Source organism: Arachis ipaensis, chromosome B8 (assembly GCF_059453495.1).
Source record: "Arachis ipaensis isolate K30076 ecotype BB chromosome B8, ASM5945349v1, whole genome shotgun sequence".
NCBI classification, from domain to species: domain Eukaryota; kingdom Viridiplantae; phylum Streptophyta; class Magnoliopsida; order Fabales; family Fabaceae; genus Arachis; species Arachis ipaensis.
This window is the reverse complement of record NC_142443.1, coordinates 97689121-97702834: the sequence shown is the minus strand read 5'-3', so window position 1 is coordinate 97702834 and position 13714 is coordinate 97689121. Positions and strand designations below refer to the sequence as shown.

General features: G+C 36.2%; 1 non-coding gene across 1 annotated transcript; it reads right to left on the bottom strand.

Annotated features, from left to right (window-relative positions):
• Positions 1–5096: 5096 nt before the first annotated feature.
• Positions 5097–5203, bottom strand: LOC148548947 (small nucleolar RNA R71). Its single transcript, XR_015897966.1, has one exon. It is a non-coding gene; the product is annotated as a small nucleolar RNA R71 (small nucleolar RNA).
• Positions 5204–13714: the final 8511 nt, after the last annotated feature.

Sequence of the window (13714 nt, the reverse complement as noted above, 5' to 3'; positions counted from 1 at the left end):
AGCGACAGGTCAAGTTCAGGAGCAAGAACTCGGACCTGAGCCTTTAAGTTCTCGTAAGCACCCGTCACAGTATCTACCAGATGACCCTGGAGATCGGCGTATTTGTAAGAGCCAATTCAAGCCTCTCCCTCAGCTCCAACACCTCGGCATAAGTGCAGGTATAGCTCTCCTTGTAGTTTTTTGCCGTTTCCCTAGCCAGGTTGGCAGCAGCCTCAGCGGCAGTAGCCCGTGACTTCTCCTTCTCCAAGTTCAGCTCTAGCTTAATCACCCTAGCATCCAACTCGTCCTTCAAACCTTTAATCCTATTGAACTCTGACTTGGCATCCTCAAGAAAAGCTTTCATTGCATGGATGAGAGAACCCTGGACAGTGCGATATAAGGCAGATGAGCGGATAATTTATACGCTTTTTAGCATTGTTTTTACATAGTTTTCAGTATGATTTGATTAGTTTTTAGTATATTTTTATTAGTTTTTAAATAAAAATTATATTTCTGGACTTTACTATGAGTTTTTGTGTTTTTCTGTGATTTCAGGTAATTTCTGGCTAAAATTGAGGGACTTGAGCAAAAATCATATTCAGAGGTTGAAGAAGGACTCCAAATGCTGTTAGATTCTGACCTCCCTGCACTCAAAGTGAATTTTCTGGAGCAACGGGAGTCCAAATGGCGCGCTCTTAATTGCGTTGGAAAGTAGACATCCAGGGCTTTCCAGAAATATATAATAGTTCATACTTTGCCCGAGTTTAGATGACACAAACTGGCGTTCAACACCAGCTCTCTGCCCTATTCTGGAGTTAAACGCCAGAAACAGGTTACAAACTAGCGTTTAACTCCAAGGAAGACCTCTACACGTGAAAGCTTCAATGCTCAGCCCAAGCACACACCAAGTGGGCCCGGAAGTGGTTTTCTGCATCATTTACTCATTTTTGTAAACCCTAGTAACTAGGTTAGCATAAATAGGACTTTTTACTATTGTATTTACATCTTTTGATCATGTTTTAATGATTGAACCCTCTTTGGGAAGCTGGCCATTTGGCCATGCCTGGACCTTGTTCATATGTATTTTCAACGGTAGAGTTTCTACACACCATAGATTAAGGTGTGGAGCTCTGCTGTTCCTCATGAATTAATGCAAAGTACTATTGTTTTTCTATTCAATTCAAGCCTCTTTCTTCTCTAAGATATTCATTCGCACACAAAAACAAGATGAATGTGATGATTATGTGACGCTCATCATCATTCTCACTTATGAACGCGTGCCTGACAAACACTTCTGTTCTACATGCAAACAAGCTTGAATGTGTATCTCTTAGCCTCCTGATCGTGAGATCAGAGTCTTCGTGGTATAGGCTAGAACTATTGGCAGCCATTCTTGAGGTCCGGAAAGTCTAAACCTTGTCTGTGGTATTCCGAGTAGGATCCGGGAAGGGATGGCTGTGACGAGCTTCAAACTCGCGAGTGCTGGGCGTAGTGGCAGACACAAAAGGATTACTGAATCCTATTCCAGTATGATCGAGAACCGACAGATGAATAGCCGTGCGGTGACAGTGCATCTTGGACCATTTTCACTGAGAGGATGGGAAGTAGCCATTGACAATGGTGATGCCCTACACAAAAGCTTGTCATAGAAAGGAGTAAGAAGGATTGGATGAAGACAGCAGGAAAGCAGAGGTTCAGAAGGAACAAAAGCATCTCCATACGCTTATCTGAAATTCTCACTAATGACTTACATAAGTATCTCTATCCCATTTTATATTTTATTTATCTTTTAATTATTAAAACTTTATAACCATTTGAATCCGCCTGACTGAAATTTACAAGGTGACCATAGCATGCTTCAAGCCGACAATCTCCGTGGGATCGACCCTTACTCACATAAGGTTTATTACTTGGACGACCCAGTGCACTTGCTGGTTAGTTTTGCGAAGTTATGACAAAGCGTGTGAATTACGTTCCGAGCACCAAGATTTTGGCATCGTTGTTAAGGATCACAATTTCGTGCACCAAAGGCCGCACCCATATGGGCCATCCGGATACTGTTACTAGTGATAAAATTCAAATGTTGCAGGAGGGACACATCATCCATCAAAAGTCGACCAAAAGGAGCAATTTGATTGTCAACAAACCCCACAGCATCAAAATCAAGGGCATCCAAGTCAAAAAGATCCATGTCAACAAAACCCCCAATTTACAAAACTCATAACCAATAATAAGAACATACTTCCCTGCAATTCCTTGAGAAGACGACCCGAGGTTTGAATACTCGGTTATCAATTTCAAAGGGGTTTGTTACTTGTGACAACCAAACGTTTGTATGATAGAACTTTTGAAGGTTTAGAAACTATACTTGCAACGAGGATTTATCCGCAAATTTCTAGACCACGCAAAAGTTCTCTCATCAGGCAGTAATAAGGCAGGAATCAAAAAAGAAGGAAACCAACGGTCTAAGCCCTAACCATCGGTCTATGCCCTAACCATCTCACAAACAATCCTCTTCTAGTAACATCACCAAGCAGTAAGAAATTTCATCATCATCAACAAGGACCGTCAAGACTACAATCTTATGTCACCAAAACGGTTCAAAAAAAGAAGTAAACCCAGAAACAAGGACACAAAGAAATGAAAAATGCAGGAACAGCCCTAATAAAACCCTAGGAAAGCAAAAAACACTAGGCACACATCATAGCAAAGGAAATACAGGGATCACCAACAAAAACTCAAGCTTTTTTTAGATAACCACCATTTACTCTTCAAAGATTCTTAGAGATAAAGCACATGCAACAGCAGAGACATACAAAAAAGAAGGCGACTAAACAAAAATAATAAAAGGGAAGAGAAAAATACCAACCCGTAGAGGAGGAAGAGACGAGCTTGAGGGAAGGACCCGGAGGAAACAGTGACGAAGAAACACCAAGGGAGGAAGAACGGAAAATGCCAAAAGCAGAGGGTCGACAGAAACAAAGTGAAGCCACAAAGCAAGAGTGAAAAGAAAGGAAGAAAGAAACTGAAAGATGAGACTTCAAAATTCAAAGTGAATTGAAAAGAGGGAAAGAAGGGAAATGGCAAAAAGGGGAGTTAATGAGCATTTAAAAGAGCGCACATTCCCAAGGAAGCACAACGCGGGCAGTAAATAAACAAGGAAACAGAAAAAAATGCTCCACATTCAAAAGAGACCAGCAGGAGTTATACGAAGATCGACAAAAAAGCTAAATGCTCGAGCTCGACTTCTCCAAAAGATCGAAGTCTGAAGACACGACCTTAAAGGTAAAATCGAGCTCAAGCAGGGGCACTGTTCATACCCTGGGTCGAGCTATCCGACCCGGATTGATTGAAGACAAAGCGACCGACCTCTTTAGGTCAGGTCCTCCGACCTCTTCTTTAAAAGAGTTCGGCCAAATCGCCAAAAGAGCCCAAAGCAGGCCCAAACAAAGGAACACAGCACAATCTAAAGACCGCCAAAGCCTAGAAAGATAAAGGCGGTTCCCCTTAAAGATAAGATGACTTCACTCAAAGATAAGATAGGATAAGATAACTATCTTATCTCCAGAAAGGTCACTCCACACTACTATAAATACACTGAAGCACCCAGGTATAACTCATACTCTGATTCTACAAAAGAAAACCTGCTTAAAGCCCATGCTAACTTAAGCATCGGAGTCTCTTGCAGGTACCACCACCCTCTGGTGACGAAGGATCAGCAGCATCTCCAGCTCCACCAGTTCCACCAGGTCGGACACGACAGCTCCGGCCACCAAAACAGATTTCATCCGAGATCGACTTTCAGTTTCACGTAACCCTCGGAACACTTGCATTTAATTTCTTGCCATTTAAGTTTCTTGTATGTTAAGTTTTGCTAGTTTAACTTCGTGCTTATGCCTTTTAACCCTAGAACTTTGACCAACTTTGAACACACAATTGCCCATTTTCGCAAGGATGACCCGAGAGTAATACTCTCGGTTATTTTTATTGGGTTGAACTTGTGACAACCAAAATTAAACTTTGATTGAGAGTTATTTGTCAGTTTGGACTATACTTGCAACGAAAGTATTTGTGAAATTCCGAACTAACATTAATTTTCATATCAACTAGTTTGAACACGTGACATATAATTTGACCTAAGGACTACTTTCAAATTTTATTTGAATCTAAAATCAGTTTTTGCACTTAATCTCTTGATTAATTAATTGATGCCTAATTAATGCTTGAGAAACTGAGGAGCCAAGGAATTGGAAATCAGTTCCTAAAGGTTTTGTTGTGAAAGATCTTTGCAAACTTCAAGAAAAATAAACAAGATTGGTTTTCTTAAGAGCATAAGCATCTCCAAAGCCCTTGACTCTCATCATCACTGTCTTCTCTCAATTCATCATTCAAGCTCACTATCTGTGGCATCCAAGTATTCAACATTCAAGATTCTCAAGGCTCTCAGCAAGATACTCTCTTGCCCTTTTCGAACATCAATACGGTTTTATTAATCTAATTAGACTCTTTAATCGAAAATTTTCTTGTTCAATCCATTAATAATCCTCATGGAAACGATATTCACTCACCGTGGTATTACTTGTGTGATCCGGTGCACTTGCCGGTATCTGTGAGCTTGAATTTCCGCTCATCAAGTTTTTGGCGCCGTTGCTGGAGATTAATTGAGATTTACAATATAAAACCGATTAAATCCTAATTTAGATCTTGTTTACGTACTTTTCTTTAGTTCACTGTCCTTTTTCTTTTTCTTTCACGTTATTTTTCTTCTTTCCTTTTATTTTCTTGTTTTTCTGTTTCACGTCATTCTGCTTCCTTTCTTAGTTCCCGTTCATTCTTCTTATTTATGTAAGTTCACTTTATTTAAAAAAAATAGATCGGGTTTTATTTCCTTATTTCTTTGCATGCTTTTGGTTGGCTTAAATTCCTTATTCTTTATTTTTCTTAGATTCCATGTTCTTTTTCTTTGCCTCTATTTTCTTTTAATTTCTTATCTTGTTTAAATTACTTCTTTTTCCTCTTTATTCTTCTTTATACCGCAAGGTAGTTTGATATTATTTTTATTTCACATGCAAGGAAAATAGGAAGAAAGAATGATGGATGATAATAAAAGTGTAATCCGATTAAGGAAAGACCTCACTTCTTTTTCTCAAAAGGAGAGAGGATCATTTTATAAAGCATGGGAGAGGTATAAAAAACTGTTCAAAAGATGTCCACATCATGCCCTATCCTATTAGCTGATAATCTACTTCTTTTATGATGGAGTCTCTCAAACCTCAAGAATGATAATTGATTCATCAGTAAGCGGTTCATTACTAAAGAGGATATTTGAAGAGGTATTTGTAGTAATTGCAATTACAGTCAACAATATGAGGAAGGAAAGCCACAAAGAGCTGGCTAAGACACACAGTACTGAGGGGTGATGTGAAATAATCCGAACCCCAACCTAAGAAGCCCAACATCGAGCTAGTGACGATAAAGAAGCGCTTGTTGGGAGACAACCCAGCCATGGTCAATATTTTCCTTTTCATTTTTGTTTCTTTTGTTTAAGAGTCCATAGTCATCATCATCATCATCTTCTTCTTCTTCTTCCCCTTCTTCCTCCTCTTTCACATGCATATTTACTTTCCTTTGTTTTACATTAAAAAAAATTGTCCCATATTAAAAATCATGTTTTTATCTTATCCTTTTTCTTTTCATGCATGTACGCTTTTGGCCATGATTTACATCCATTGTTCTGCCAATCTTTAATTTTAATGTAAATCTTTAAGTTTGGTGTAAACCCTTAAGTTTGTTATTGGTAACCCCATGGAGGAACCGGCATAAGAAGCAGTAATGATAACTAAATAGATTTGGGTGAGATTAGAATAAGATAAAATCTCTCTACTGGTGGTTAGTTATTTTCCTTCTCCTTTTCTATTTTAGTTTTCTTGTTTTTCTTTTTTATTTACATTTCTCCCATGCATACATAGCATATTCCATCTTTTCTTATCTTAAAGCTTGAAATTTGAATGCTTGTTCCTCCAGTAACTATTTTTATGGAGGATATCTTGATGAAAAGATTGAATTAAATAAATTCAAAAACAAATAGTGGAGGTGCTTAAATATATGTGGTTACATTTGAAGAAATCTGAAATGCTTGAATCTTGAGGAAACGAAAAAAGAATCTTTAAGAACAGCAATTTAAAGAAATATTATGCGGATCCGACCATCAATTCCTTGAAGCAGTTGAAAAAAAAGAGAAAAATAAAAAGAAATCAAAAGTTCCAAGTCTCTGAGCACCAATTATTAGAGCCCAGTTATGTGCCTGTGATGTTTCTGTCTTAAGGATAGACTTGGGCTAGAAAATCCGAGGGGTACTTCATCACCTGATAAGTTGGTCAATTGGACCAGGATTATCGATTGAAAGCATGCTTAAAGAGTTGCCTTAAGACAAAATATTAAGAAGTCTAAAGAGTCTCTGGGCATTGATGTCTGGATCAAAACACTAATTATGTACTTGTGGTGTGACGGTGTCAAAGAAAGGCTTGGATAATTAGATGCAAGGGGCACTTTATCACCTGGTAACTTGGGCCAACTAGCTCGAAATTATTGATTGAAAGTCCGTTAAGAGTTGCCTAGTGACAAAGTGCTAAGAGTCAAAAGCCCAGAAAAGATCTTTTCTCGATCCAAATAAGAAGTAAACTACCTTTAAGCCATTCAAATTCAAAAGAATCCTCATAATATAATTTGAATCTTAGTTTTTGAAAATTTCCAAATCTTAAGTATGCAAGATTCATATAGGATAAGAGAAGCCGAATGTAACACAAGGATTATCATAAACCCTACTTTTGTTTTTCGATCTTAAAAGCTTTTCAAATCTTTTTTATTAAGCTAAACTCCATTTATCTTTCTTTTTGCTTGAGAACAAGCAAAATTTTAAGTTTGGTGTTGTGATGACTTATCATCTTAAACAATTTTTAGGGGTACTTTTCCAATTATTGTTCTTAAGTTTTAATCAAATTCCTTATGTTTTATCATAGAAATTAATAATTTTAATCGAATATTTGGAGTTGTGTTGGTATTTTTATAATTTTAGAAGTTTTTAGTTCAAAAACAGTCAAGAATACAAAGAAAAAACTCAAAAGTGGCAAAAAGAAAGTGTGGCCTAAAGAAACAGAAGCGTGCCTCAGGGAACGAAGCACATCAGCGCACATGAGGCACACCAGCATGTAAGGAAGCACTGCGCTTGGCGGCCCACAACCCACGATTGGCGGCCGTTCTTCACGCTCGGCGGCCATTTTTCAAGCCTGGTGGCCCCTCTTGGTTCTTCACCTCCGTGGGGCGTCCCTCATGCATACTAACTCCTCGCTCGGTGTGGACCTGTCCTGAAGGTGGGAAATTGGGCTTTCCATTCCTAATTCCCTTAATATAAGCCTGGTTTAAAGGCAATTATAACACTTTGATTCAACAATTAAGGCTCAAGACTAATTATCCACATCATTAGAAGTCTTAATCACATCCAGAATATTGAAAACTTTAGAAGATTAGTTATTAATTCTTTCTAGAAACATAAGGAGTTTTATCGTTCAAATTTTATTTGAGTTATTCGTTTTTGAATTTGAATAAGAGTCAGTAAGTAGTTATCTTGTTTTTCTCTCCGGAAGATAAGCGGTTATCTTATCTTTCTCTTCGAGAGATAAGATTAGGATCGTTTGAATTTTGAATTCTAGAATTAGGCTATTGATGAGAGGGTTTAATATCGGTTAAGAATTTCTCAATAAAAGAATCTCTTCGTTGCAAGTATAGTCTAGACCGACAATTAATTCTCACAATCAAAGTTTAATTTGTTTGTCATAATGCAAACCAATAAAACCAAGAGTATTTAAACCTCGGATCGCTCTCACTGAGAATTGCAATCGAGTGCTCAATTATGGGCTAAGAGGGAATTGGGGGTTTTTGTTGACAATTAACAAGAAAACTAAATGACAAGAAAGTAAAGAAGCATGCAAGGAATTAAACAAAAGACAATTAAAGCAATAAAAAAGGAATTCAAATGGTAAAAGAGTCTTGGCAAGGGATAGGAGTCAAGGTTTTCTATCCTAGTCATTGACCACAAACATGGTAATTGTGAAGAATTAATCCCATTTCATCAACCCTACATCAAGGATAAGTCAAATAGGCATAATTGATCTCAATCCAGAAATCCTAGCCAACTCACTAATTAACTTAGTGAAAGACTAGCATTAGTGGAAACCAAACTAACTAACAATCATAGTCACAATCAAGATTGGACATCAATGACTCAAGGTCCCTTAAATCCTTATTCCCAAGCCAAGAGTGTGAAAAACTACTCAAAATTTAAAAGAAGCATTTTATCAAACACTTGGCATGAATAAAAAGAAAAACATGGTAAATTATATGAATAATAAAACCTAAACTACCAATTGCAAGAAAATAATAACAATAACTCAAACAAACATCAAAGAAATATAAAACATCAAATTGTATTAAAAGAAATCAAAATTAACAAGCATTCATAAACATAAAAGTAACAAAATAAAGAGAGCAACAAGTAAAACTACAAGAACTATGATGCTAGAACAAGCAATTGTAAATGAAACTAAATTAAAGCAAGAATTAAATTCTAAACTAAAGAGAGAACTAGACCTAAAATTCTAAATTCTAGAGAGAAAAGAAAGCCTTTCTCTCTAGAATTATAACCTAAAACATGCTAAAACTAAACTAAAAATGATGTATGCATGTCTTGGAATGTTGTCCCCCTTTGAATGAGCTTCAACACTTCATATTTAGGCCAAAAAGACCCCCAAAATCGTGAGCCACGTAAATTTTTAAGTGAGTCACGTGTCAGTACTTGTGCATACGCACAAAGTTGTGTGTGTAGGCACACTGGCTGAATCTCCACTTGTGCGTACACACAAGAAGGTGTGCGTACACACAAGAAGGTGTGCGTACGCACACAGCAGTGTCTTCTTCTTTGTTTCTTTATGAAATCTCTCACTTTGCATACTTTCCTTCCACCTCTCCAAAGCCATCCTTGCCTATTGGACCTGAAATCACACAACAAAACATATCACGGTATCGAGTGGAATAAAAGTAGAATTAAATTGATCAATTAAAGTGCAAAAAAGCATGTTTTCACAATTAATTACAACTTAGAGAGAAATCACAAAAGTATGCTATTCATATGAATAAATGTGAGTTTATATGAAGAAATCCACTTAATTCAAGCCAAAATTTATATACATCTTAAGCAGTTAACAACATTCAGTTATCCAACCTTTATTAGAGTATAGATTTTAGTTAGGATACCCCTAGAAATAACTAAATAATAACTATATATATATATATATATATATATATATATATATATATATATATATATATATATATATATACAACATACCAGGCCCTGACCTATTCAAAAAGTCTCTAAGCTGGCACCCAAGCTAGCCTAAACTCTATACTTACCTAATTCCTCTAAACTACAAAAGCAAGGGAAGTACGTTCTAGGTCTTCAAAATTCAGGTTAGGTTGAATGTCATCAAAAGGCATATTATCTTCTACTACTTTCCTACACGATCATACTTCGTCCTGGGACAACTCACTGGCACTCTATTAAGTAGCTACCTATCAGGAACCTCGTACGGAAAATCTGAGTTAAAGTTTGTAAATAGACAGGGTGTAGACGTTGACTAGTCTTACAGTATATTCATATAAACAGAAAACAAAGTTCGCTCTAGACTCAGAAGACTATCTAGAGCAGAATTTTCTTTGCGGAACGATCATCAGTAGATTACGAAAAGGTACTCCTGCTTCCATCTGAAGGGGGAGAGAGAGAAGGGGTAAGAACTGGGGAGTTCTTAGTAGAATCAGACTAATTAGTCATGTTAATCACTTTTGTTGTGCTTATCAATCAATAATATATTTTGCAATAAATAAAAGAAAACATAGAGAATAGATAAATAGAGAAAACTGAGAAATAGAATACAAACAGAGAAATACAAGACAATAGCACACAGTAAACATTGAGAATCGAATACAAACAAAGAAAGCATACATTCATACAACAATCATAATAAAGAGAATGTGCAACCACGTATGATGCATGTATGTCCTATGTAGGCCATGACCTCACGTGTAAATTTACACCCTGCAGCCCGACATTACCTAGGAACTATTCCTGGATATGGTTTTCCATTGCATCTTTCGTGTATACGTGCCGGTGGTAAGAATACCACTCCTTCGTGACTACCGGCAGTCGGCGCAAAGCCCGAAGCCATAATATACGCACAAGGGAAACAACGATTCTTAGTTCGTGGGCATTCTCGAGATCAACACACAACAAAATAGCGATCCTCAGTTCGTGGGCTATCCCGAGATCAACACACAACAATTGTTCTTTCTTTGATCTTGTTTAACTTTTTACTTTGCGACTTATTCAGATTTTGGTATGAATAGCCATCATGTCTCAAGCATAGGTTCATTAAGTCTATGCTGAACCAGTTTAAGTTTCATATTTTACCTAACCCTAAACGCAATGTCAAGTACTATGTTACTTCTAATTTGTTTTCCTAAGTGATTTCCATCTTTACTTTAGAGTTTCAATTTCTTTTTCTTTAACTTTATCTTTTCTTTAACATTTTATCCTTCTTTTATTCTTGCCTCACTAACATGTTCTTACTTCTTACCACTCCCTAGATATTTTATGAAGGTAATTATAAGATTCTGGATTTAAAGTTGTCTTCCTAAAACTTTTAGGAAAAATTGTCTTGTTACCATTGTTTTATTATTTTCTATTAAAATAATATTATTTGATAAAATAATAATATTTAATATTTTATTATTAAGTATTTTTAATAATATCATAATTTTCAAAAATTATATTTTGATCCCAAAATTTTTTAAAAATCATATTTTGACCCCCATAACTTTTGATATTTATACTTTAACCTCCTAAACTTTTAGTATTTATCCTTGCCACCCCAAAACATAATAATATTTACACTTTAACCCTAAAATGGATAAAAGGGTTGTTCTTGAGTATTCTTGGTAAAACTCAAAGTGTTCTTCGTGTTCTACGTAAATTTTTCAGATTCTTTCTTCAATTTTGATCTGTTTTTCAATCTTTTCGGTAACCGATTTTTACTATAATTCAAAATAAATTAGCAGCTACTAAAGCCCCATGATTTCCAATTGATTTCAACACAAATTCATCCCCAATTTAAGACCTAGGGTTCGAATTTCCAGCAGCCCTCAAGAACAAAATTCATAGTTTGAATAACATCAAATTTTTACCTAAATTTCAACAAAAATCACTCATAGAAACAATCAATCTCGAGCACAACCAAATCATACAACAATTACACAACTCAAATACAATTAATCAAGATTATATTCACCAAATGCTACCTTAGTTTTCTGCCCCAAATATCGGATGCACCTAGTGAGCTTCCAAGTTCACTTTTTCTTCCTAAATCTAATCAAGAACAACTTTAAACTTCAAGAACTCTGATGAGCGGATATTTTATACAATTTTTGGGGTTAATTTCATATAGTTTTTAGTATGTTTTAGTTAGTTTTTAGTTTATTTTCATTAGTTTTTAGGAAAAATTCATATTTCTGGACTTTACTATGAGTTGTGTGTTTTTCTGTAATTTCAAGTATTTTTCTGGCTGAAATTGAGGGAGCTGAGCAAAAATCTTATTCAGGCTGAAAAAGGACTGCTGATGCTGTTGGATTCTGACCTCCCTGCACTCAAAGTGGATTTTCTGGAGCTACAGAACTCGAAATGGTGTGCTTCCAATTGCGTTGGAAAGTAGACATCCAGGGATTTCCAGAAATATATAATAGTCCATACTTTGCTCAAGGATAGACGACGTAAACTGGCGTTCAATGCCAGTTCTCTGCCCAATTCTGGCGTCCAGCGCCAGAAAAGGATTAAAAGTTGGAGTTCAACGCCAGAAATGGATCCAAACCTGGCGTTGAACGCCCAATATGGCCTTATGCACGTAAATTGCTTAAGTCTCAGCCCCAGCACACACCAAGTGGGCCCCAGAAGTGGATCTCTATACCATCTGTTATAGTTTACTCAATTTCTGTAAACCTAGGCTACTAGTTTAGTATTTAAACAACTTTTAGAGACTTATTTTGTATCTCATGACATTTTAGATCTAAACTTTGTACTCTTTGACGGCATGAGTCTCTAAACTCCATTGTTGGGGGTGAGGAGCTCTGCTGTGTCTCGATGAATTAATGCAAGTATTTCTGTTTTCTATTCAAACATGCGTGTTCCTATCTAAGATATCCATTCGCGCCTAACTATGGAGAAGGTGATGATCAGTGACACTCATCACCTTCCTCAATCCATGAACATGTGTCTGATAACCACCTCCGTTCTACATCAGATTGAATGAATATCTCTTAGATTCCTTAATCAGAATCTCCGTGGTATAAGCCAGATTGATGGCGGCATTCATGAGAATCCGGAAAATCTAAACCTTGTCTGTGGTATTCCGAGTAGGATTCAGGGATTGAATGACTGTGACGAGCTTCAAACTCGCGAGTGCTGGGCGTGGTGACAGACGCAAAAGGAGGGTGAATCCTATTCCAGCATGATCGGGAACCTCAGATAATTAGCCGTGCTGTGACAGAGCATTTGGACCATTTTCACAAGAGGAGGGGATGTAACCATTGACAACGGTGATGCCCCAACACACAGCTTGCCATAGAAGGACGTGCGTGCGTGAATCAGAGAACAGAGGAAAGCAGAGATTCAGAAGACAAAGCATCTCCAAAACCCCAACATACTCTCCATTACTGCATAACAAGTAACTTTTAACCCATGCTCTCTTGTTCATTCGCAATTCAACTGATAAATATAATTGACTTCCTGACTAAGAATTGCAAGATAACTATAGATTGCTTCAAACCAACAATCTCCGTGGGATTCGACCCTTACTCACGTAAGGTATTACTTGGACGACCCAGTGCACTTGCTGGTTAGTGGTACGAGTTGTGAAAAGTGTGATTCATAATTCGTGCACCAAATTTTTGGCGCCGTTGCCGGGGATTGTTCGTGTTTGAACAACTGAAGGTTTATTTTGTTTCTTAGATTAGAAAAATTTTTCTTTTTGGTTTAGAGTCCCTTATTATTGTTCTTGATGATTGGGCACCAGTTTTATTAAAAAATTTTTTCAAAAAAAATAATTTTTCTATTAAATTTTGTGCCAAACTTTAAGTTTGGTGTTTTCTTGTTGATTTTTCTGTGTTTTTCGAAAATTTTAGTTTGATTTTCTAAAAATTTTAAGTTTGGTGTTCCTTGGTGTTTTCCTTCCAAAATTTTCAAAAACTAGGAGCATTAGATCTAAAAATTTTAAATCTTGTGCTAATTTATTGTTTTTCTCTTTCCTCACTAAATTCAAAAATATCTTTTCTCTCTATTTATAAAACAAATTTTCGAAAATTATTTTAAAAAAAATTCAGATTTTTTTAATTTAAAATTTTTTCCAAATCATATCTTTTTCAAAACTTCCTTACCACTTTCTCTCCCCTCATTTTTTCGAAAATCTTCACCTATTTTTATTTATTTTATTTTAATTTATTTTATTCTCGAAATAAATAAATAAATAAATAAATAAAAATAAAAATATTTTTTTTACATCATCTCCCTTTCTCCATCATGGATCTAAGTGGTAATGAACAGTCCAAGAGGACTCTGGGGTCATATGCTAACCCC